At 37.4% G+C, this 27176-nt stretch overlaps 1 long non-coding RNA gene across 2 annotated transcripts; it reads left to right on the top strand.

Annotated features, from left to right (window-relative positions):
• On the top strand, nucleotides 1-27176 carry LOC135296098 (uncharacterized). Of its 2 annotated transcripts, none has more exons than XR_010358144.1 (3): nucleotides 1-72; nucleotides 26039-26171; nucleotides 27043-27176. It is a non-coding gene; the product is annotated as an uncharacterized LOC135296098 (long non-coding RNA). The 2 variants fall into 2 exon arrangements; XR_010358145.1 differs by lacking the exon at nucleotides 1-72 and adding an exon at nucleotides 851-995.

Here is a 27176-nt window from a genome sequence, read left to right as displayed (position 1 = left end):
GGGGATGTCTGGAGGAGCTGGGAGGTAACCAGATGAGTGACAGCGATTCACGCTCCATGCCTTATGGAGGGGGTAGGTACAGAAGAAAGCTAATCCTATAGAGGGAGTTGAAGGTTTTTTTGAGGGAGGATGAGGGAGGTAGAAAGCATCTGCAGGATTTGCTTTAGAAAGAATTTAAGGTTACATCTGCATCTCTGCAGCTCAAAGGACCTGAGAGCTAGCAAGTACAGCACATATTATCAGTTACACCAGCACAGTCAAGCTTGTACAGTTATGTGAGTGTAACAACCCATATGAACACACTTACTCCAGAATTAATGCTGCTTTTTTTTTTTTTTAATAGTTTCACAGAGATATGGTATATAACTGAAATGTTTGGTTTGGTTATTTTGTTGTTTTGGGGTTTATTTTAAAGAAAAAACCTGCATTTTTCCAGTACAGTAAATGATGCAGAAATTTAATTTTGCGTAACTGTGGCTGTTTAATTCAGCCCTTAGTGTGTCCAGTTGTATTTTCAGCATGTGCACAGCTCTGAGTATTCTATTTTCCTTGCTATAAGGTTAATATTAGTCAGAAACGGAGACCTGCTGGAGATAACACCAACTGCAGATGAGCTTAGCTAAAAGCAAAAGCTACGGTCTCTCAGATAATACCACAAGACAGCTTGAAAGGCTAATATATCATGCAAATGGTGGACCAGAATCACTTAGGCATAGATGGTATGTGGGCTGTACAGAAGGAGTGAATCTTTCTGCATTCAGCTGCTCGTGTACGTGCCTCGCTCCCCCTCCACCCGCTCCTCTCCCTCTGTCTCTCCCAGACAGGCGAACAGACCTGCTCCTTCCTTTGTGTTGCCAGTCAGGTCCTCCCTCTGCAGTCTTACACAGGAAGAAGATTTATAACAGCTGCATGCAATGCCAGTGTCTCAAAGAGACAGTATCACGCCATGTGGAGGATTTTTGTTTGGGGTTTGTTTTCTCCACTGAATTGGAAAGGTACATTTTTAAAATATTGATTATTTTAAACACTTAATTCCTGTGGCTTTTATTTCCTGCTAAATTCTGACCTCCAAATACTGTAATCTTTAAATCACAATCTGTTGTCACAGTACTGTAATGGCTGTGATGTCTTAATTGAAAACATGGGGATGTAAGGATTTCAAAAGTATAATTAGGGTACATTTCAATGTGAAGCTGTAAGTGCTGTTCTGTAAGATGGGCATCTGATATTTCTGACATACTGTATTAGAAATATAAGATTGAAACTAGAAAATGAAAATACAGCACACATGCAGTGCAACTGTGTACCATATGTTAAGAAATGTGCACCTCTTAAACAGCGGGCTAATTAGCTAGAGAAAACAGAGATGTCTGAATAATGATGCTAGAAATAAGAAGGATAATGAAATCTCGAGACAGACTTGTGTAGGAGATCCACCTGGCAGCAACTTGCCAGGTTTACCAAATTAAATGAAATCAAAGGAAAATTTATAGGTGGGGAAAAAAAGAATGTAAAAGCACTACTTCTCTTTGTTTTAAGCACTTGGTGGCTTGCTTTCTACCTCCCTGACTAGTGGCATGTATTATTATTAATGGTGAGTGAAGCATCAGAATCAGAGAAGCCAAAAAGCTTAGACTAGACTGTTCCCTAGGCTTGGAGAAAATTTCTATAAAATTTGACAAGGGGTAGTTTCTTGGGGTATCTCTCTTCCCAGACAGTAGCAGGAATACAAAATTAAAATAGATTTTCTTTTGGCATTTCACCTCTTAGCCTCCCTGTTTCTCAAAAATTAATGGACAAAGTTGAATTATTTGATTTCAAGAAACGCCTAAAAGGGCTAGCCCTTGTTGGTGTCTAGGTTCAATATTAATAACAGATTCCTTCTTCAGAGGATCATACAATCTGGAAATATAGGAATAGAGGCAGTTGCACTATAAGAAGTAAAACACTGCACAGCCGGCCATGGCAGGGAAAAGTCTGTATCTACTTCTTCTAACTCAAATACAGGCACTAGTTTCCTTCTTCTACCGTGTTTTACCTCATTCCATAAACAGCAAATCTGCACATTTTGCTCAGGATTTGGACTTAGGACTTCTCTTCCCAGGCCAATGAGCTCCAGTAGAGTGTCCACTGAATTCACTCACTGTTGGTTTTCAGTGGTAGGAGGTCCAGGATGTGCTTACTCTTCTATTTGGAGAAACATACCCAAGATTTAATTCCACTATTCATTCATGCCTGAAATAATTCCTCTGGTTTTCCTCAAATGTTAGTATGTCTACCCAGAACCACTTTTGTTGCATTGCTTTTGAGATCTACTATTAACCAGTATTACCAGTACAATGCTTACGTTTGTTCCTCCTGATAACCAGAGCCTTTGCCCTTCAACTTCTACAGCTAATCCACTGGTAGTTTTGGTTGATGGATCCTGCAAAAGGGCTGACATAGAGGATTCCTGACCCAGTGGCATGTTAAGTTCATATACTTATAGCTGTTTAATCTGTAACACTAACTATATCCATTCTAGTGTGCCAGAAATACTATATTTGCTCAGCTTGGAGTAACATTAGCGGAAGTGCTATGGCATCAGGGAATTGTCTGCTCCCTCACTACTATACAATTGGTTGTTGTTGTTTAAAAAAGCTTAGAGCTGATAACAGAAAGGCTTCCACAGAATGAGCTTAAAACCTAACAGCCTCCAGAAACTGTTCATAGCTGTGTGGTCTGCTTTTAGTGTAGGACATAATTTTCTCCACTGCTAATTAAATCTGTAGTATCATAACTATTCGCATTAAGTTCTTTCTTCAAAGTACTCTAATCCAACAGATAAATCTATGCACACTGTTTACATACAAAACAAAACCTCAACATTTTTTAAGTTTACATGGTGTTTAGATGTCATTTTTGATCTAGAAACAATATCCATACAGTTATTTTCCCTTTCCCTCTCTGGTCCACTGAGGTTTACACTGCCTAAATAAGTCACAACTTTTGAGAGCTTCTTGGGACAAGATTTGGACAGCATTTCATTGAAATCTGGACAGAAAAGGTGGTGGTGCTTCCTTGAGAAGTACCAAACACATCAAACAACAAGGAGAGGCAGAGGCTATACAAAAGGCTTCAGTGTGCATGTACCTGTACAAATACAGAGACACAATATCTGAGCATGCATTTTCATTAAGCCTATACAGCCATAATGCTGTGTAAACAGAGCTTGACTTCCAGCACTGCACCCCTGGTTACACACTGCTTGACTGCTAAGAGAGTTCATTTTCCTCAGTTTGCCTGGTGCTGACTAGCACCCTGCCAGACAATGCCCAGGCATGAGGATAGCATTTGCCAGGAATTTCCCCCAATACCCAACTCTCCCATCACCCTTGATGGTTTCTCTGAAACTGTCTCTGAAGGTTTGGGACCTTGACACACACCTCCTGCCACACACAAAACATGCAGCAAATTCTGTTCCATAGCAGAAAAACCCCTGTGTTAAAGGCTGCAATATGACTCTCACATTATTTCAGACACTTTGTCCCCTTGAGGTGACACTCAAGGCCAAGTGTTATGTAGTATGCCTGCAGCCATTGTGTGCCATTTAGCCTCACAGCCAGAAAACAGCCCTTGGCCCTATTTTATTTATTGATGTATATAGCCAACAAGACCTTCTGAGTTAAAAGTTAGGGAACACTGAATGAGTGGAGTGTTGAGTCAGGAGAAAAAAGGAAAACTAAAACAAATGTCCTATGTCTCACATATTTATCAGCAAGGTTAAAAAAAGCGTACAGACCCTATGAGAGACAAATGTTTGCTTCCCTCTGTGCCTCAGAGCACCAAAATATCTCAGTGGAATAAACTGAGTTTTTCTACAGACTTGTCACACCACAACAAAATGCTTAATCTCCAGAGAAATCACAGTCAGGCAGCTAATGCTCAGTTGTCTAGGAGAATATTCATGTACAGGAGTATAGTCACAGAGCCAGAACAAAGACCCTCCCATGCAGTTTGTGGTGTTGAATGAAATGATACAAGTTCCCTCTTTCCATGTCAGAGATAAATATGGTGCTCAGAAAGGGGAAAGAAAACAACCAACCACCTCACAACCTTAAACTTCATTCTACAGGAAGTCAGGATTAAAGTATACTGATTAAATATATACAGCTTTAAGACCGTCAGTGATGCAAACAGTGTGCTTTATATGAGATATGGAAATATTTAGCCAGTCTTAGTCTCAACTAGAGGATGTGAGCTGAATTTTGAGGAAACAGTAGAAACATTGGGAATGCATATAATTCTAGAAATTCCATATAAGAATAAAATCTCTTCTGACTCACAACATGTGACAAGAAATGCTAGCAATGCTATAGTTTTTTGCAAACAGGATTTGTTAAAGAAATGAAGGTGTGCAATAGAAAGCTATTGGCCCATCAAACTAAAGAATCAAGACTGTAACCCCACAAGGACTTAACTGATTCCATTCATCAAATGTACTGTTGGTAATGACTGATATAGACACAGTATTAAAAATTGTGTTAGGCAATGGCCAAAAGACAAAATATGTCCTATGTACTGACCCATTCTTGAGAACAAATAGTATCAAATAGCACTATAGAAAACACTATAGTAACATATCAGTTCAGAATACAATCCAGAATGCTCATAAATAAAGCTTCAAAACTGCTAAAAGTAGGATCATGTTCTTCATGTTCTTCATATAGTTAAGACATGTATAACAGTTGTTTTGTAGTTCCATGAAATCTGTAACTCACAGTTGCAGAAGTTAAAATGTGCTTCTTTTAGAAACAGCCACAGATAACAGTCAAATACTTCTTCATCAAGTCTGGGAAGTTTAAACTTCCATTCTTACAATCTAGATGGTTCCAATGTATTAAAATGGTTGGAAACATCAGGGCATTATGCACTTTTGGAAAACAGAACCAATGAAGAACTCTTTCACTTAAAAAGAAAAAGAGTACACAAACCAAGCTTCCACAAGTTTCAGAAATAAAAGTTTGGGGTTTTTTCTTTTAATAGAGATATAAGATACTTCAGGTTGGAAGGAACCGCGGGAAAGATTTAGGGTAAAACCTTGCTTTAAACAGAGTTGCATAGAGATTTACACAACCTGGTCTTGAAAACATCAAAGTAGGCTTTGTGTACCTAAGTAGCCTACTTCACTTACTGGGTGTCCTCCTGCATTATACCCAGCTGGAAACATTATTTTTCTCCTTCATGTCTATTATTTCTTGTTCTCCTGACCTTCATCACTGGAAAATCTGCAACATTTTTATAACCTCCTCCTAGGTATTGGAAGGCTTCTGATCTCCTCAAAACTGTCTCTTCTTCAGACTGGAAAATTCTACTTCCTTCTATCTCTCCTTCAAGGGCTTTTGTTCCCTGAACCTGTTGTCCATTTATCCCATAGGTTCCTCCAAATGGCAGCCTGCCCCTCAGTCCTTCAACTGTAGCCTCCATATGCATTTAATCTGAAAACTTGATGAAAATGTTGTCTACCACATTGCTCCTCTGTTTCAGGTTCCCAGAAATATGTTCCTAGAGTATTTGCTCTGGGTATTTGCTTGGCATTGAAGTAAGGTTGAGCTGCCTTTAGTTCTCTGGGTTGTCCTTTTGGAACCTTTATAAAGTTTTGATACAGCTTGTCAGATCCATGAGCATTTATGAGCTGAGTGCTCATAAGTAGCCTCTGACTTGATCCTTATCCACTGCTGTTATTGTCTCTCTTCTCTCTCATTAAGCACACAGGCCCCAAAGAACAAGGCCCTGAGCACTTCAGCCTTACCAGTGGCCACTGTTGTTAAATCACCCTTTTCATTCAGCAATCAGTACATACATTTTTCTTTGTCAAGCTTTTATTAGTAATGTACAAACTCTTCTTGTTGCCTTGATGTCCCTGGCAAGCCTTGATTCCATTTGAGCTTTGGTTTCCCCAACATCCTCACTGCACACTAATGCAATGTTTCAAAAATTCCTCCTTTGGACCCTATCCTTGCTTCCATCTTATGCTGCCTTTTCTGGTGGATCTCTCTCTTGAGTTGGTCTATTGAAAAATGTACTTGATTTCCTGACTAACAGCAAGAATATTCATAGGCTTGAAAGGTGATGTCCTTACAGACTTGCTAGATTCCCTGAACTCATTTGCTTGTCAGAGCTGCCTCCCATGGAATCCTACTTTTCAACTTTTCAGATAAGCTGAAGTCTGCCCTCCTAAAGTGCAGGCTCTGTACTGTGCTGCTTGCCTTCTGATGCCTCCTCAGGATTTTGAGTTCCACTATTTTGGTGTCATTACAGCCAGGGTTTCTATTGATTATCATAGTCCCAAAGAGCTGTTGCTAGCTAGTGAATGCCAGAGTCACCTTGTTGGCCCTTCCAGTGTCTGTATCATGAGTTTACCACAAATACAATCCAGAAGCCTCCTGGATAGCTTGCTTCTCACCACAGTGTCCTTCCAACAGATGTTAAAGTTCCTATAAGAAGCAGCATCATAGAATCCAAAGACTTCCTTGAATGTTTTAAGTAGACTTTATCCACTTCAACACATTGATCAGGTGATCAGTAACACACTTTCTCCTCAATGTCACCCTCACTGACCATTTTGAAACCCAAAAAGTCTCTCATGCAGCTTTAACATAACTTTTAATACCATGTCTACGTCAGTCATTGCCAATAGTTTGTTTGTTGAATGGAATCAACTAAATCCTTGCAGGGCTTCCAGTCTTTATAGTTTAGCTTGATGGGCTGAAACATTTCCTCTGAATGTTTAATTAAAAATAAAATGTTTCTAAAAATTCAAACCAACTTTTGAAGGTACATTTGCTAGTAAAATTCTGCTAGAATTATATCTATAGCCACAAAACTATTAAATTTATGATAATGTAGTATTATCATCAGTTTATTTGAAGTATTTATATGACACCTGGCATGCTATTTAAATATTTTGTAAGAAATTATTTGAAGGTGAGGGAGGTGCCTAGACCACCAAGTCCACTTGGTCTTGCAAGTCCAAGCAACAATATCCTTTCAAGACTGTTCAAAGGCAGGTTAGTCATTACTGTTACCTTGGGGGAGGCTTGTGAGTGTGGCAGAAAACAGTGTTGGTAGAAAACTTGATATCCAAGGTAAAAATAGTGTCCTAAATATTTTGCCCACAGCATTTTTGTGAAGCAGTGATAAAGAAGGACAAAACTACAAAAGCATTCTCTTAAATACAGCAAGTAGGTGCTGTAGTGACTTCAAATCATTTTTGTAAAGGGCAGGGAGAAACTCCTTCCACTTTATTATGAAAATGAATACATGAGATACTGAAATGTGCCAGCTTAGTGTACCAGCTTGCAAGAAGGTCATACAGCCAGTAAGAAGGGGGATTACAGGCCTAAACCTTAGACTAACCAACATAAGCTCCTGACTTAGGCAGAAGAGACTCAGATATTTAACAGATTTGCAATAAAATTAATTGAGATAGTGTGGAGGCTGTCAGTGTAAGGTAGGATGTAAAGGGGGAAATGAATATGTGCTCTTTTTTTCATTTTCGTTTAGATTCTCGGGAGTAGATTAGTCTGGCTTACACATAGCCATATATTTAGCTATGGTGACAAATATTGCCTAACAGAGGAATATTTCACAGTTAACACAGTCTCTTTCCCAAACAGTAGGCCTTATAAATAAAGAAAAACTGGCAAAAGAATTCAGATTCATTAATATTGGAGGAAGAAGAGAATTACAAAGCAGTGTTCATGATTTTGAACCTTCTAAGGACAGACTGGCAGGCTAACCAGTAAAGCAGCTAATCACTTGGGGTAACCACTTAACTAAGACTCTTGTTTTCTTGATCACACATTTCTTTCTGTTAAATAAACACGCTGCCTTTCCAGCTGGTCAGTTTTGTTTCTCTTGAAGCCTAAAAGTTCTCAGTACATTATTAAAGGCAAGGTATGACTATAGACTCCAAATACATGAAGAGTTGACACACAAAGGAAAGGAGCAATTTGTTGTCTTCATCACCAGTAGATGAAGCTGCAAAACAATGAACTTAAGTTACAACAGAGTTAGATGTTAGGAAGCAAATTCCAGTGCTAAGGATTGAGAGAACCAGGAAGCTAATGGCATGGGAGATTGTAAATACTCAGTCTCTGGAGATTTTTAGAACAAGCATCAGTCAGACAGATATAAGAATAGTTCAGTTTGCTATAGAGCAGAGATATGGAAGAAATGTCTTCTTAAGGTCTTTTGCAGGCCTGTGGTTCTAGTATTTAAAGCCTGCTTCAAAGACAAATAGTCTTCAATGTGTTTCAAATGAATTACATCTTGTTCAGATAGTTGTGAAATAGTCAAATGAAACATAAGCTTCATTAAAACCTGGAAAGTTAAATGAGTACACTAAATTAATCACTCAAGTAGCTCTTTGACCTCTTATGTTTTTCCTTTTGGCTTATTCCTGCCATGATGCACAAGAAAGCTGCAACCTGATAAAAAATACCTGGATGGCTGTCAATGACTCAAACTCATCCAGCTGTGTTCATGCTTGACCTGCCTTTTCTTAAGCAGTTTGATCTCATTTTTCTACCAGTCATTAAGCTTATTAACTAGTGTTTAGAGACAGTGACAAGCTTAAAGATAGTAAATCACACAGAAAGTCTGTGTACAACTGAGATGTGTTGCTTGTTTATGGTAGCACTTTTTCTGCAACACCTGGCCCTATCTCTGAACAGTGGATGTATTGACATCCAGCATATTTCATCTGAAAGATGGAATTTGAAGAGATTGTGCCAAATAATGAAATATTAGGAAGCAGGACATTTCCTGAATAAAGATTCATTACTTCTTGCTTATTGCTCCCAAGTAAGACATAATCCTTTTCCTCCAGTTTCCATTTTTTCAGTCAGCAAAATGCTTTGTAGTTTTCCTCCAGATTCATCTATAGCAGTCATGATTGACTTCTCAGCTGAAGTTGACAGCAAGGGGCAAGCTTCTTCTTCACCATTAGATAATACTGTAATCAATAGGAATCATTTGCCCCCTTAAAAATAGGGAGTATTTTCTAAGGGGAAAAAAAAAACTAACTGTCCATAGGAAATTGCATAAGCCCTTTCCAGCTCAGTTAAGCACAGGGGATTCTTCACCTTGTACTAGAACATAAAGGTCCTCTCTGTCTAGCTTTGCTATTCCATAGATAACCTCTTTTTTACCTAATTCAGATTTATTTAATTTTAACTTTAAACACATTTCAGTGAAACAGACTGCTACCAAAGAAGGAGTAATGAGACAAATCATGAAAGTCTAAATAGGTATGAATTTTTGACTTTCTAATCAGAAAAAATAATCACCTAGGTTTAAAGGTAATAAATCCTGTCACATTGAAATCACATGATTACTATAACACTTTATACTATTGCATATTCAGAACTTACATATTATTGATCCTATTTTTGTGAACAGCATAGACTTCCATTAACAGCAGTGAACTTGCACTTCTGTGCATTGTTACAATGAGTGAATTTATCCCAGAAGAAAATCAGGAAATTCACAATAAGGTCCAGCACAGTTAGTTACACAATGAGTGGTGTTAAAGATGCCAGCCCATACATGTGTAACTATGAACTTTGCAGAAGAAATGGAAGCATTCCAACTTCAGTTAAACTATTCAGAGACATCAAGATTCAGAGTATTGTATTAACTCAAAAAAGAAAAGTAGGTTAAGACAAAGTGAAATATCAGATTCAAAGAAAAACTTTGAAAGAAACAGATTGATTAGATGTGACAAACCAGAAAATCCCATATTTTTCAGCCATACTGTATGTCATAGGAAAAATATATTACCAAAATACTGTGGAGAAAATAGTGATTTGGGGAATAATTCAGTGCATAAGAATTTCTGGATTATGTTTAATATTCTTCAAAAAATTCTGTACAGTTAGTCACCTAGGGTTTGATTCAGATAAAAGACCCCAAACCTCTTTTTTTTTTAGACAAGTTTGGCCACCTTTCTAGTCTAGAGTAGATTCTGCCTTAGTAGACACAGTGCAATGCTTCCAGAGGGAAGTACATTCCTCTTCTTGAACTCCTTTCTTAGACACCTCTAAAGAATTACTTGTCCCATCTTAGTTCTTTCCATGTTCCACTGAGGAAATCTAGAAAATCAACTTAACCAAGGTACCTATATACTACTAAAGGACACTTTCTCTAAAAGTCTTTCTGTAGATACTTCTTGTGAGGTTATACATCTACAGCATTGTATTTTTTTTCCATGTAACTGATAAATAAGCCTCTAAAGTGAAAGAAAAGTTGGATTTTCATCAGTACCAGTCTTCTGGATTCAAGTTTATGACTGTTATTGCAGTGGGGTTTATTAATTGTGCTGGTACAACTCTGCTAGGGCAATGTGCAAACAGGTGTGCTATAATCATCAAAAATGAAAGAAATTATGAACCTAAGTTAGTTCTAGAGTACTACAAAGAATTAAAATATTACAAAACTTGAGAATATCATCTCCTCTGGATGATACCATGGTACTGATTCTTGTGGTAGGGAGCCCTTCCTTGCTGAAGGACTTGCAACACCATGTGCACAGTAATATTTTTATTTGCTTTCAGAAACAGCTGAAGAGACAAAATAGTGTGATTTTGAGTTTCTCTGTATTAAAAGTCTGTAAAAATCTGTTCTTCATTTGAAGTCTGTAAGAAACCACAAGCAACTCCATATGTGCCTTCCTTTTGTGTGCATTTGTCCTTTTTATTTTGCAGTGTATAAAAGTCACCACTGGAACCCAGTGACAGACCTTGATTAACTGTGCTTAATCTATTTCCACAGAAAAATGGACCGAAGAAAGTGCTCTAAAACAAGATAATAAAATGTTATCATTTCTTCACTCTCATTTTATTAAATATGCTCCTCTTATGTGCAAAGTAAGCCTATCCAGTTGGCATCTTTGTGATGAGACAGAATGCATAAGGAAAAAATTGGTTCCGAAACGTATGTTTACATATTCTATCTGCAATGGTAATCTTACTGACAGACATTTGTCACTGATCATTCTGTTGTGGTACAGTATAATTTGTACTCCTTTTCTCTTTGTTACTGGAAGTTAAATGGGAAAATAGATAACTGTAGAAAAGCCTGTAACTCTTTTTTTTTTAAACTACCATTCATGTCTAAGTCAGTTCCAAATGCAGGAATACCTCCCAATATCCATTAAGCCCTTTGTGACTGTATTTTTTGTTTTCTAGCACAAGAACAGAGATATTCAATGAATTCAAGAGGGGGCAAATTTCATCGTGCTAAAACAAAACACTCTGTAACAAGCCTTTAATTTTCATCAATGTCACAGAATGTTGTTGAAGGTTATAGTTGAGCAAGTTTTAGATGGTGGTTAGATATTTATATGCCTAGCAGGAAAAGAAAAATCTAGTCTCAGAATATTTACTAACAACAATAGAATTTTTGAAAGGGAGATCAAAATTCACATTTCAGGCCTTAAGGAAAAGGCATGAGCCATTTAATGAAGCATTTTCCCCATAGTTTGCATCACACATCTTCCTGTGAGAAACTTGCTGCTAGCCCTCAGAGCCTGAATGATGGACCTAGACAACCTGTCTTATCAAGAGGATTCTTGTGTTCTTATGTAAAATCCTGAGAAAGTGCCAATAATGGTCTCTGCTGTTATCTACCCTTGTGCACATTATGTTTATCCCTAGGAAGATGATAGATGTGTTGGAGTAAGGCAAGAGCATTGGAAGCCTGGAGCTGAATTGGCCTTCTTTTATAACCAAGAGAACACAAAGAAGAAAAACCGTTCAAGGGATAACTTACAACAACCCCAAAAGTCACATGTTATTTTCACTCACAATAGATAAGAAAAATCCTTGGTGTCTCTGGTGGGTTGACCATGTCTAACTACCACAGGCCCACCAAGCATCTCAACAGGGCTGTGGACTGGGGAGAAGAAAATAAAATAAAATACTTGTGGGGTGAAATAAGGATAGGGAGATCGCTGTAATGATCAGACAGACTTGACTTGGAGAAATTAATTTAGTTTATCAACCATTAACAATGAGGTAGGATAAGAGGGAGTAAAACCAAATCTAAAAGCACCTTCCCTTCTCATCCCTCTTTCTGGGCCCCGCTTCACTCAGATTTCTCTATTTCCTTCCCACAAGAGATGCAGGGGAATAGGGAATGGGGGTTGTGGTCAGTTCATTACAGATTGTCTGTGCTGCTCATTCCTCCTTGCACTCTCCCCTTGCTGCAGCGTGGGGTCCTTGCTATAGGAAAGTCCTCCAGGGTAAGTCCTTCCTGTGGGTTGTAGTTCTTCACAAACTGTTCCAGTGCACGTCCCTTCCACAGGGTGCAGTACTCCAGGAACAAACTACATCAGCATAGGTGCCCCACAGGGTCACAAATCCTGATGGCAAGCCTGCTCCAGAGGGGCTTCCTCTCTCTATGGGCCACAGGTCCTGACAGAAGCCTGATTCAGTGTGGATTTCCCATGGGGTCCTCCACAGAATGCAGGTGGATCTCTGCTCCTGCAAGGGGCACAGCTGCCTCACCGTGGTCTGCACCATGGGCTGCAGGGGAACGTCTGCACTGACCTTGGTGTCTGCAGGATTGTTTCTCTTACATGTTCTCAGTCCTCTCTGTGGTTGCTGTTGTGAAGCCGTTTTTCCCCACTTCTTATCATAGCTGCTGCCACTGCTGCTGATGGGCTCAGCCTTGGCCGGTGTCATGGGTCCTTCTTGGAGACTGCTGGTGTTGGCTTTTGTATGTGGGAAAAGCTTCTGGCAGCTTCTCCCAGAAGTCACTCTTGTAGCCACCATGCTACCAAAATCTTGCTACGTAAAACCAGATACTCCAGGATCTTTTCACGTCCATAGCCTTTTTCTATTACATCCATGTTATCATACATCCTGCATGACGGACACCACCTCAACTGCCACACCTCGCCTGTTACACAAAGACCTCAAAGGGTGCATTTGATACATTTTCATCCTGACATGCTGTAAAAAACTTTCCAGCATACTTTTTCTTCATCTCTGTGGTATTAGTTTAGGACTAATATAACTCCATGTCTTTCATTTAACTCCATGTACATACTCTATGTATGAAGAACTACATATGCCATATAACGTGTTATCTGTATATATATATTTGTTTGTATATGATTTAATATATTTTATATTATTAACTTGTATAATATATGCATAAAATATAGAATATTTACTATGTGTATTTGTGTATTGTTCAATATGTTACATGAAGTATAATCTGCATTTGGTGAGACAGCTGGGAAGCTAATCTGTAGGCATAGGTCTGGAATGCCATATGAAACATTTCTGTAAGTATTCTTCAAATATTGAACCAGTTTTAGTTGTGTAAGTGTGGAATTTCTTCAGGATGTAAGCAAGAGGCAGTACATAATTGGCTAGAAAATAAGAGCTTAGTGGCAATAGGACAATCTGTCTGTCTTCTTGAGCTGTACTCTTGACTTGAGCATTCTTCCAAGCTCTCTATTCATTTTTCTTCTTTGATTTTTTGTAAGCTTATACAACACAGATATTCTCCCTTTCTCTCCCCACATATTTTTCTTTTTAAAATTCCTTTTATTATGCCTTTTATTTTATTTCCTTAATTTCTCTATTTAAAAATTCGTTTATTTTCTTTGGCATCAATGCAAAATCTGGTCTAAACTTGATCTTCAGTTGCTTCATTTTCATGCTTCATCACTGGCCTTCCCTTGCTTTTTCTTTTCAGCTTCATCAAAAATGCTGGTCTAGCAATCATCTACATTATAGACAACCTCTATTATGATCTATTCATTAACCTCTCATTATCCCCATTCCTGACTTCCAAACTCTGCATAACTCCACTCTCATTATTGGCAATTTTCTCTGCAATTTCTTAACTTTGTCCTTTTATCCTCTACGTCATGTGCCCTTCATTCTATTCTTTCATTCCTGTCTTTGGGCCTCAAATTTTGGGGAATCTTTGAGTCAAGGGTGAACATATAAACCAAAAGTGAAAGTGCCTACAATCAAAGAAACTATCATGAACAGTCATGGAAATCATAGAAATCTACTGAGTGAATTTTCAAAGATTGTCTTCACACTCTCTTTTATCTTTTTTGCCCTGTTAAAATACTTTGCATTTTTTGTTTCTATAGTTCTCAAGGTGTTATAAAAAGTGCATAGGTCTTGTTAGCCTATTTACAGTACTAAGGTAGGGTAAACCTAACATACATGAGCAAGGCCAATATCTTGCTAAAGGCCAAATTGCAAAATATCATCAGAAATTAGATTATATTAGATTGGATTAGATTAGATTAGATTAGATTAGATTAGATTAGATTGTAATATCATAAACCTGGATTATCTACCTGGGTAGATAATCCCAGATTAACATTTTCTATCAGATGTTCATGTAAAATTAAATATATCCTTTTCTACTCTAAAGCAGCAAGTTAGGAAAGCATTGCTCATCCTCCACTGAGATACAGTGGTATTATACTCAGAGAAGCAGGGAGTATTCTTGTGGTCAAGGCTAAAAATATTTTCTTTTCAAGATGCTGCCATGGAACACAATCAGGATCAAAACTCACTGTTGAGATCAGTAATAGAAAAGAGAGTACTTTCTTACAGTCAGAAGGACTTTTCTTCTTCACTGCAATTGCAGCTGAGGTAGGTGAACCAATACTGGCCTTCAGATATATTAAATTATGTTTCATTGATGGTGAAATCCAGTTTCCAGCTAATACTCCATTTAGTAGATGGCTTAAAGTGCACCTTAATCTGCATCGTGCCCCAGGTTTGACATTATTTGTGTAGGGCATCGCAGGTTGATAGTATTTTTTTTCTGCTGACAGGCACAGTTCTCTTCTCCATTAAAGCTTATGGATATTTATAACTCAAAGTGTTCTTGTAGTGGCTGATAATATAGAACACTTCTCTGCAGTCTACTATTTGACAGTTTCTACTTACTGAGATCTAACTGATGAGAACATCCATAGCTCTTTTGGTAACTAGATAGTTGTGCCAAGGTGATCCTGATCCCTGGACTGAACGAAGCAAAGACACAAAAACCTATTTTCTTACCCAAATTCCTGTCAGAGTCTTTCTAGCAGCAAAAACACCACCTTACTGAGATAAATAGCAAATCAGCTCCAACTTCTTCATCACTTTTTCCTGTTTCTTCAAAACAAATATAGACCTCCAGCATCCCAGACTACAACACTGCCTGCATAGATATAAATCAAAGTACATTTTCTTCATGCTTAAGAACATGGAAACAGTATAAAACTCCAGTGCATTAGGAAGCAGAAAATTAGGTTTTGAAGAAGGGAATCATTGGAAGGATCTTTAAATTATTTCATCCAACCTCCTACTAAAAGCAGGAATATGTTATCCTAAAAACCTTCGTGAGAAGAGAATCCATAACTCCTCTGTGTAATGCTGTGCTAAACCATCATTTTCCAATGTTCCAGTGCTGAAAAAATGTATTCATAATGCCTTGCTTGAACCTTCCAACCTGTAGTTTATCGTTGTTGCCTGTCAGCAAGTCCAGGTGTAGAATAAATCACAGAACGGATTGGGTTGCAAAGGACCTTAAAGATCATCTAGTTCCAACCCCTTGCTGTAGGCAGGGATGCCATCCTCTAGACGAGGTTGTTTGGGGACCCATCTGACCTGGCCTCAAGCACTGCCAGGAACTGGGCATCTACAAGTTCTCTAGGCAACCTGTTCCAGCGTCTCACCACCCTCTGGGTAAAGCATTTCTTTCTAACATCTAATTTAAACCTGGCTTCTTTAAGTTTAAAGCCATTCCCACTCATCCTGTCACTATCTGCCCATATGAAAAGTACCCCCTCTCCCTTCCTTCTTATAAGCCCTTTAAGATACTGGGATGCCCGATGAGATCTCCCCAGAGGTCTCCACTTCTCTTCTCCATATTGAAGAACAACCTTTCTCTTTCACCAACCTCTTTCTTTCAGCCTGTCTTCATAGTCTGACAGACCGTTTCCAGTTCATCCACATCAGCCCTGAGCAGAGGGAACAAAAGCTGGATGCAATAGCTGAGATGTGGCAGTACATGATGCAGTAGAAGTGAATAATAAGTTCTTTGATCCTTTCTAGTAGAGAAAATTCTCCTTACTTAACCCAGAATGTAGTTTGCCTCCTGCGTAATGAGAACACACAGGGGCCTTAGATTCCAGGGATTCCAACCAGGGATTTACTAAACCTGTACAGCCACTTGGTCATCTCATAGCTGTATTGAATTATTCTGCTCTGGAAACAACTTTGAACTAGTCATGTGTGAGCTGCATGGGCATCCTTTTGGCCCAGTTCTCCAGCATCTTAAGATCAATTAAAGCTTTAATACTTTTTGTGTGAACCAAATTTAATATCTTCTATAGATTTACTGAGAATTATTTTCTCATCATTGAGGTTGTTGACAAAGATATCAAACAGTTGTGGAGCCATTGTCATCCCACCTAGGTCTTGTGCTCATTATCAGATTGACTGGGCATTGCGTGCCTGATTCCTACCCTCTGAGCACCAAAGTCCAGCCAATATTAAGCCTACCTCAAAGTGCATTCATACAACCCATAACTCACAGGTTAGAGTGCTCTCAGAGATTTCCAAAGCCTAAGCAAAGTTAAGGTGTGTTACTTCCACTATTACCCCTTCACTCATATTGCTAGTCACTTTATCACTGGAGATAATTGAGATAATGAGCATGATCAGTCCTTAGTAAACCTTTGTTACTTACTTGCCTTTTGATATTTAATCTGAGACAACAACTAAGGACCATGCAGTCATTCACTCACTCTGCCCAGTGCCAGATAGGGAAAAGAATAAGAAGAGTAAAAAATTAGAAAACTTGTGGCTTGAGATGAAAAAAAGTTTAATAACAATATTAACAACAACAACAATATAAGGAAAATGAAAAAAATAACAAAGACAGAAAATAGAACCCAAGAAAGACAAGTCATGAAAGTGAAAACAGTTGCTCACCACCAACTGACCAATGCCTAGTCAGTCCCTGAGCTGGAGGCCCCTCATCTTTATATGCTCCCCCATCTTTATATGCTGAACATGACACTATATGTGGGATATCCATTTGGTCATTTGAGATCAGCTGTCTTGGCCATGTCTCCTCTCAACTTCTTGTCTACTCCCAGCCTCCTCACTGGTGGGGTGGGGAGAGTCACAGAAAATACCTAATTCTGTGTTAGCACTGCTCAGCTGTAACAAAAACATCCCTGTGTTATCAATACTGTTTTGGTCGCAAATCCAAAATACAGTCCCATACCAGGTCCTCTGAAAAAAAGCCCACCTCTATCTGAGCTACAGCAGCACAACTGTTTAGAAAAACCTCTAAAAATCTGGTTTTGGGGACTAAGATGAATCTGAATAGTCTGTAACTCTCAGATGGTGCCTCCTACCATTTATAAAGCTTGGCATAATATTTTCTTTTTCTTTTATTTAATTTGTAAGGGACTTTTCCAGATTGCCTCAATTTTTTTGGCCAAAGGTAAATAGCAGTTTTACAGTCACCTCAGCTGTGTGCTTCAGCAGTTTCAGATGAATCTCGTCCAGGTCCAGGGATTTTAGTACATCAGGATCCTTCAAGTAGCCCCTAGCCTGAAACAATTCCACTCTTGACTGCTCTTCTTCTTTCCAAGCTTGACTGGCTTGATGCAGTGATCTGATCTCGGGCTTTTCCTATAGGGACTGAAGTAGGGAGGTGGGGAAAACATCAAGTACTTCAGTGTTATCTGTGTCATCCATCACTGGGCTGTCTCCTCCCTTTTGTCAACAGTGCAACATTTCCTCTGAACTTTTTGCTCTGAACCTTTTTCTGTGAGCAAACTGACAGAATTTCTTCTTGTTACTCCTTGTGTCACTAGGCAATTTCAGCTTCAGCTGGGGTTTGGCCTTCCATTTTTCCTCTAAGTGAGTAATGTTTCTCTCTCATGTCTATCCTTGACTGCAATTTCTTGTATGCTCTCCAGGTTAGCTAGCATCAATTTGATAATCATTAAAAATCAATGGTTTCACATGTTCTTATGTTGCTGTTTGCATTGCATTAGTTTTGTGCAGCCATTGTTTGGTCAGTTTGTGTTCTCATGGCATGTTTAATAAAGTAATGGTGGATTAAGATAATATATACGTATACATATTTATAAAGACAGATGAAAACTCACTTGGTAAAGCTGACCAAGTGCGTACACCAAACCTGTGGGCAGCAAGTCAAATTTGACAGGCAAAATGCATACATTAATGCTCATCAGGAAGAAACTGATTTCTAATATTTTAGGTAGTTACTTTCAAATCAAGACATATTTATTTTGTCCTAGGGCTGTGAGTTCCCTAAAACTTTCATCTGTAGGAGCCCACTGTTATAAATTGCACGGTCATCCAACTGCCATCATTTATATTTCACAAGCACATTACAGATATATGAATCATTAGTCTAGGTATTTTCTCTTGATCCTGGTTCCTGCACACCTCTTTCCAGCTAAGCAACTTGTTTAGAATCTTTCTAGTTTTTTCTTGATCCCTTAATTAAAAATAGCATCCAAAGGAGACACTTCAGCTAAAGATCCCTGAACCCTGTGAATATAAAACTCCAGTTTCACTCTATCTGCAACATTGTTTTTAGATTTTCTTACTATATCAGATAAGCTGGAATTTTTTTTTTTTTTTTGGTGAACATTTGTTTAAATATTTCATTTTCTTAGGCTTTGGAAAAATGCATTTTCTATTTTAAAGTGACATATCATGTCTAAAAGTTAATCTATCACTATTTTAGAGTCTAAAGTTTGAAGAGTGAAATGGATAGAAAATGCTTCAGTTACCCTGAGCTTTTTCTCCATTTATTTGGCTCTTAGATATAATATTTGTGACAACTAGATACACCTTTTTTGTCTCTTTCCTTCAGTTAAGGAACTTAACTTCTTAATTCTTCTTAGGGAAGAATGAGAAAGTATTTTCCACTCCCAACTTAAAGCATCTCTGCTGCCTAAAATCATAGACTTGTTAAGGTTGGAAAAGACATCTAAGATCATTGAACACAGTTAAACTTCATGTATTTATTATGTTTACATTTATTTTGTCAATAATTAATACATGAGTAGAAAAAAATCAAATTTCATTTTCCCTATGTATTTAAACACATAGGGGAAAAAAAACCCTGAGAAAAAGTGTTTTCTCTCTTCATTTTCTATCTGTGTCCCTCAGACATTGGGCATTTTAGCAGATAAACACATAGATTCTTTCCACTTCCCCAAGGAAGATGGAAGATGCCCTCATGGAGTCTCAGATGACATTTGGAGGAATAAAATTCTTGGAAAGTTACAAGAAGGTCAGGCTGAAATGCCACAGGGCCAGTACCTACAAGATGGCAAAGATAATGCTAAAATATGCAATAACCCATTCTCATATATATCTGTATCTACATGCTTTTCTCCAATATTATCAATTCTATTTTAAACTCTTTTTTTCCACAGGCATGATTGAATGTTAATTACATGGAATTTGTGAAGATTTGTAATATTTTTTAGGCCTTAACTGGCTTTGAGATATTTGACAATTTATTAAAAACAAACAGAATTTTACCATAGGCTTATGGTAAAAATAAAGACCAAGAATATGCCTTTCATGCTGACTTTAAAATACTAAAATTATTTATTTTTTTTTTTATTTTGCTTCTGCACTTTCATTGTACTGTGATAGGTGCCAGAGTTGATGAATGGATGTTAATTACTGGTGTATGTCTCAGCAAAACTGAGTGAAAATCAATGTTAATGTGTCTTCATCTAAACTTTTAATAATGTGCCTCTGGAGGGCCAAATTCAAATAGCACCAGCCAGCAACCTCTGCACAAACAGGTTAATTTATGATTCAAAATATATAACTACACAAATAGAGGTATGTGCACCTCAAGAGCAATCATGCTGTAAATTTATATTAGATAAAAATACTTATTTCAGCATTTCTTAAAAATAAAAAAGAAGAAAAGAAAAGAAAAGAAAAGAAAAGAAAAGAAAAGAAAAGAAAAGAAAAGAAAAGAAAAGAAAAGAAAAGAAAAGAAAAGAAAAGAAAAGAAAAGATTTAATAATTTAATATCCTGTCTTTGTTTGTCAGTGGAAAATGTAGGATCACTAAGGACTACACCAGTAGAGAAGAATTCCAGACAAATTACTCAAACTCCAATTTATATGCTTTCTTTTACTTTCATTCTGAAGGCTTTAGAATAGAATTAGTCTGTAAAAGTTAATGAATTTGTTTAGAAAAACTCAAGTGGATGGACTACCGCATTAATGAGATATTTTAGATATTTTAGAAGAAAAATAAGAACACACTGATACTGATCTTTCTCATATCACAAGCAGTTTTCAGAAAGCACTGATCTTACTATGTCCATGGAATTTTACATTCCAGCTATTGAAGACTTTGCATGGTAAAAGGAAAAGCAATACTGAAAGGTTATCTGTTAGAAAAAAGACCATTGAGGGGTCAACTGGAAGTAGTTTCAGGCTGAAAAAGCAGGCTTTTGGAAGACTTTTGAGGAGAGCATATTTATTATTATTGCAATTTTCATATATTGCCAAAGGTGCAGAGAAAATGAGGTTACAATGGACAAAAGGCACAAAACTGCAATTTCTTTTGTATCAAGGTGACTTTCAAAGGTTTTCTTAAACAAGAGTGGAAGATGGTGTTCATTATTGCTTTAGGATCCCAAGCAGCAAAATACAAGTAGCACATAGCTGAGGAAGCCACGTAACATTTCCCAGAACATGGTGTTGATCCCATGCATTTCACATTCCTCAGGAATGCAGCCTAAGCTCAGTTAAACAGCCTTGGACTCCATGTCTTCAAAAAGAGATTCCTAAGGAGACATATGGAGAAGGTCCTTAAGTTCTTGTTCACCTGCTCCATACAGCTCATGAAATAATTATTGTCTAGTTCTCATAACAAGGACTAGAAGTAGATAATAAAAATACCAGCCAAAGCCTGTGGAGTAAACAGAAGAGAATACCATTTCAATGAGAGCATATCTGTGCTGTGGAACTTACAGCTTATTGTCTGTTGCATGCCAAAAATACCAAAGGGAAATCAGACCCATTTGGATGAAGGCTGCATAGAAGGCTGTTAAATGAAGAACTGTGTACACAATCTTAGCATCCCTGAGTGAGCTATTCTCAGAAAGTGGGAAAATGCTAGTGGAATTATATTTGCTCTCTTATGGTGGATCCCCAAGCTTCCTTTAGCAGTCACTGTGAAAAACTGGTCAGGTGGACCTTTGCTCTCACTCAGCACAGCAATTTTATATTAACTATCCTTCCTCTTTGTGCTTTTGTCCTGCCTTCTGTATACTTTTGTTTAGGGCAGAATTTGTCAAGAGGAGGATGAAAATGCAGATTGCAGATCTCATTGACTGCCAGCCATATTACCTTTTGCATTTTTGAACTTTTTTCCATTAGTTTTTATTGCTGGACAATTGTTATTAGATTGATGTGTTATGGTTCCTGCTTATGAGATTCAATTTACCATTTATTGTTTGAAATTTTAGATTTAATTCTGGATATATTGAGAAGAAATATTATGTCACACATAAAAAATTAGAACAACTTTTTTTTTTCTAATACTAATATAGCTATTCATTTTTTCATTGGAATTACTCTCCATTTATGGAACTTTTAATTTTTTGAAGGTGATTATCTATAATTTCCTGGAAGAGTGAAAATAACAATGTCCACAATAGCCAACAGTTACTGTCCAAACCCCACATATTTATACTAAAGTGCTTGAAATATTTTGTGTCCATTGTGTTTAGTTGAAAGGTAGTGAAATAAAGTGTCAAAATGTGCTTGGATAAATTTTTGAGAACTAAATATCATAATCTTTAGACTAATTCTGGCCTGGGAGAAGGAGGAAGACATGTTATTGACAAATGGCACAATTTAACAACTGGTTTTCAAAGAATTTTTAAACAATCTCTATTTCAAAATATTTTATCACACACAGATTTTATTAAAAATATGGGATTTTTTTCATAATTACATGAGGCTTATTCTGCCAAGTTATTTATGCATTTCTACTTCTCAAGAACCCATATTGATCTACAGTCAACATTACAGAGGGAAGTTTAGGAATTCATCTTGAACGCTGGTGCTAAAAAACAGTTTTAGAACATATTTAATTTGCTTAATTTTAAATATGTGCAGCTCATGAAACTTGATCTGGAGAATTCAGAGTTTTTTTCTCTGAGCTTTTGAGGGGAAACCACAGACACGTTTAAATAGGAAGACTTGGAGGAGGAAAAAGGAGGCATGGTTATTGTGTCTGTTATGCAACACAGTCTCTTGTCTTTCAAAACATCTGGGTCCCAATTTATCTCTAAATAATGCTTATTCAGTGTTTAGTAGATTTCAAATCACTTTGTGAAAGGGATCAAAATCATTATCAGATAAAAGAGAAGGAAGTGACTTGTCCAGAATTTTGCACAGAAAAGAATACCTATGCCCTAAATTTAGTCAAGTCTCTAAATGGCACCAACTTTCTGAATTACCTCGTACTTGTAAATCAATTTCTAATTCTGGCTCAGTCGTGTTGCAATGCTTTTAAACCCAGACCATAGTACTTTCTTGCTTTATGAGGGCACAGATTAGCAGTCTGCAATGTGTCCATGATTCTTTATTAAGCAGTAATATTCATGATTGATTTTGTTAAACATACAAAATACAGTTGGCTGATAAATCTAAGAGTTAACTGTGGCTTATAGGCCCAGAGTGTTTGGATACCCTTTTTGTGTGAGTTTTCACACAAATGCATATGACTGTACATATATCTATATAAATGTCTATATATATTCACGTACATAAATATATGGATGTACACAGTCATATAACACAGTAATACAAATAATGAGTGATATCTGTAAAGTTGGCAAACCTTGACTAGAAATCTCAGTATAAGTCAAAAGGATTATTAAAAAGTTAGAAAAGATGACAGAGAGTTATTTTTAATATAAATATAAAATTTTAATATAAAATTGTTGGTTTGCTAAAGTCTCATTTCAGGTCTCTATAACTAATCTATCATTGACAGTTTTACTTTTTTGGGATAACTCTGAGAATTACTGACATTTTTGCAACTATTTTTTAAAAGATCTTTTGAGGTTGTTGAGCCACTATTAACGCAGTCTCCTTTTAGGATTACTTAGAGACATCTTCTATTCCTCTTTAGAATAAGAATTCCAAAGGATAGTCAGTCTTCTACCAGGAATTAAAATCCCAGTTTCCCCAATCTGAAGACCCTACTCTCTTTTGAGAACACTTTTTAAAACAATTGCACCCTGAGGCAATGGGCCAGAAGCAATAGTGTCTGCAATTAGTGTCACATTCAATCCAGACCAGGAATATAATGTGTTTTGTTTTTACAGAAACCTTATTGGCTATGTAACTCAATGTTATGATGATGTTTTAAGAATTCACAAGTCATGAAAAGGTCTGTATGCTCATTAAAGAATGGGTCTTACAGTATTTTAAGGAATTAGAACAGAAATTGAATTTATGTTTAAAGAAGTTTGCCAGAGAAATTTAGCATAAAAAATTGATGGTGAAACAAGAGAGTAGCATTTCAGTGGAAAAAAGCAGCAGCTCAAGAGATTGCCAGAAGCAATAGTGTCTGCAATTAGTGTCACATTCAATCCAGACCAGGAATATAATGTGTTTTGTTTTTACAGAAACCTTATTGGCTATGTAACTCAATGTTATGATGATGTTTTAAGAATTCACAAGTCATGAAAAGGTCTGTATGCTCATTAAAGAATGGGTCTTACAGTATTTTAAGGAATTAGAACAGAAATTGAATTTATGTTTAAAGAAGTTTGCCAGAGAAATTTAGCATAAAAAATTGATGGTGAAACAAGAGAGTAGCATTTCAGTGGAAAAAAGCAGCAGCTCAAGAGATGTTAGTATGTTCAGATGGCAGTAGAAAGAGCAGGTTAATTTCTACTATTGACAGGTTATTTTAACTGTTGTGAAAGCTAAAGATTTCCATCAGGATCCCACTCTGTGAACATCTGTAAAGAAATTCTCCTTCCCAACATGGGATGTTTCTGTCCTTCCAGTTTTCATGTGCTCTCATGCAAGAGCACATCTCTTCTCAAGACTCTACCTGACCCAGGATGCAACACCCAAAGTCATGCTTGGTACAAAGCTAAATGAGAGCATGCTGCTCTGAATATGCCAAAGTGGGTGTTTGAGCCTTACTTTGCTTGCAGTTCACACTGTCAAGCTTTTGTGTCCTTACAATTGAAGCTTTTGGTTGTTGTCACTTTCATATTTTCTGGAAAAATCCCTTTGCCAGGCATCTTCTCCTGGGAAGCTGAGAAGCCTTAGAGAAAAATGAAAACAATTGTCTGATTTGCTTCTCCTGTGTTTTGCTGCTTTGGAATGTGGTAGGTGATTGTTTCATTGGTTGCATGTTGAATTGGTTTTACTTATTGGCCAATTACAGCCAGCTGTGTCGGACTCTCTGAGGAGAGATTCACGAGTTATCTATCCTTCTTGGTAGCATTCTGTCTGTATCCTTTCTCTATTCTTTAGTATAGTTTAGCATAGCATTTTTTAGTATATTATAGCTCATAATTTAATAAATTGGCCTTCTAAGAACACGGGGTCAGATTCATCATTTTCCTCCCTTTGACAGGGGACCCTGAAAAAACCACAGATTGTGACTTTCACAGTAAATAATCTGGATATGTAAACAGTACATTTTGGTATGTGTTCTTCCTCTTGGAAGAACATTACCAGGACAAGAATTTAAGTACTGAGAAGCAAAAATTAGCAGTGGAGAGACAGTGCACAACTTTTAAAAGCATTTTTCACATGTGTTTGAGTCCTTAAGTAATCTTATACTTTTACAGAACAAAGTCATACAACTTAGATCAAGCATTTTCAACAATGGATTAATTAACCTGTGTCATTATTTTGAGCAGAAATATGTTATTAAGCACTCAACAATAAAGGCCTCTCCCATATCTCAGTTCTGAGCTGAGGACCCCAGAACTGAATGCAGAACTCCAACTGGGGTATCACCACAGTGAAGTAGAGGAGATGAATCACCTCCCTGAACCTGCCAGCCATGCTGCTTTTTAAGCAGCCCAAGATATGGGTCTGCAAGTGCACATTGCCAGCTCACATGCAAATTTGCATCCACGAGCACTCCCAAGTCCTTCTCGGCAGAGCTGCTGTGGATCTGTTCATCCTCCAGCCTGGACTGATGACCAGGATTGCCCTGACCCAGCACCTTGCACTTGACCTTTCTGAATATTACGAGGTTCCCATGGGCCACTTCTCAAGCTTGTCCAGGACCCTCTGGATGGCATCCCATTCTTCAGGTGGTCCAGCCCATCATTCAGCTTGGTGTCACCTTCAAACATGCTGAGGGTGCACTTGATCCCTCCATCTGTGCCACTTATGAACGTACGAAGCCGTGTTGGTGTCACTGCAGACCCCTGAGGGATGTCTCTGTCACTGATGCCCATTTGGACATGGAGCTGTTGACCACTATCCTCTGCATGTGACCATACTACCAATTCCTTATCCACTGGACAGCCCATCCATCTCTCTCCAATTTAGAGAGAGGGATATTGTGGTATACCCTGCTAAAGGCCTTACAGAGTCCAAATGAAATGTTTTAAATTGTGTAAAGAAAAAAAGAAAGGTAAATGTCAAAGATCTCAGTAGAGATTACACTTTTCTATTTTAACATATTAAGAAACATTTTATTTTTTTTTTTATTAAATTGATGTTTCTTCTTCTTTCTAGGTGCTTAGACTACATTTTAAGATTCTTAAAATCATGGAAAAGCAATAGGAGTACTTCTGTCTGACAAGCAATATATGAATTCATTAATTTGGTATTTTTGACGATGCTTAAGTCCCGAGAATATGAGCAAGAACTAGTTACTGCATAAAAGTACTGTGAAATGAGCTGCATTTATATGTCATTTATTGTGTTTATTTTGAGGAATCCACCAATTGTGACCACTGTTGATAAAGTCAACATTACACAGATCTCCAAGGACTGGTACTTCTTCAGAAAAAAGCTAACTATATCTTTATTGGAGACTTTAAAAATTGCATCAGCAGAGATGATAAAGGTAAGTCACTGCTGAAGTAAAAAATTAGCTTCCTTAAAAGATTTTAATAATTCATAATCTTGTTTTTAATCCTGTAAAAGGGTATTGTTACTTGTAATTTCCCATTGGAGACAAGAAAATAATGAAAAGGAAAGGACTTCAAGTGATAATACAAGCAACTTAGGTTTTACAGGTTTTGGCTTTTTTTTTTTTTTGACAGGACTCAAAAGGAGAAAAAAAGTAATGTATCATAGCCTCAAGGGAAAGCAAACCAGCTGTCAGCTTGAAGGAAACATTGGTTAAATTATCTCCTATAAAGCTTTTGTTAGACTGCAACAGCAAAGAAGCCCTGGCATGCTTTTGCATACACAGATTCTATTGCAAATCATCTCTGCACACTTATTTGTGTACAAAGTGAACCTATCTCATGGGTCATATACATGGTCCTACCTCAACTGCTAAGTTTAAAAGACCCTTACTATCTCAGCTCCTACCAAGTAACACTATCCTCATTCAACTTTATTTTTCTATCCCTTTTCTATTGTCCTCTCTTAGCAATACTGTTCTTCTGCTTTAGCACTTTTTTGCACACTGTGAACAGTCTAGACTTCTGTGCTTGCAATCTTATGCCAGTTTTTCATTCCCCCTAAGCAAATCTCATCAATCAATGGGTAAAACCCCAAGATGATACAAACCAGATACATTCTAAAAATAAATAAAATAAATCCAGATCATCAGCATCCTTAGTTTCTCAAACACTAATCCATACAAAGTGCCCGATAGAGGTGACTGCTTTCAACGTGAAAAACTAATCTGTTTGCATGCTGTAAAGGATTAGGTCTGATACATGTTCAGCCTCGCCTCAAGCATTTGTTTCTTCTTGTTCTTACAGATATTTGTCCACCCTAGGTGAGCCAAAAATTGCGAAATGATGCAGTGCAGAACACAGAGTTTTGTCATTCTGTTTGTCTTCAGTTGGACTAAGAATTATACTCTGTCTTGGGGAGCTACAGGCTAAGATTTTAT

The sequence above is a fragment of the Passer domesticus genome, chromosome 3, assembly GCF_036417665.1.
Source record: "Passer domesticus isolate bPasDom1 chromosome 3, bPasDom1.hap1, whole genome shotgun sequence".
Classification (NCBI taxonomy): Eukaryota; Metazoa; Chordata; class Aves; order Passeriformes; family Passeridae; genus Passer; species Passer domesticus.
The sequence above is the reverse complement of the archived record's forward strand: the minus strand, read 5'-3'. Positions and strand labels throughout refer to the sequence as shown.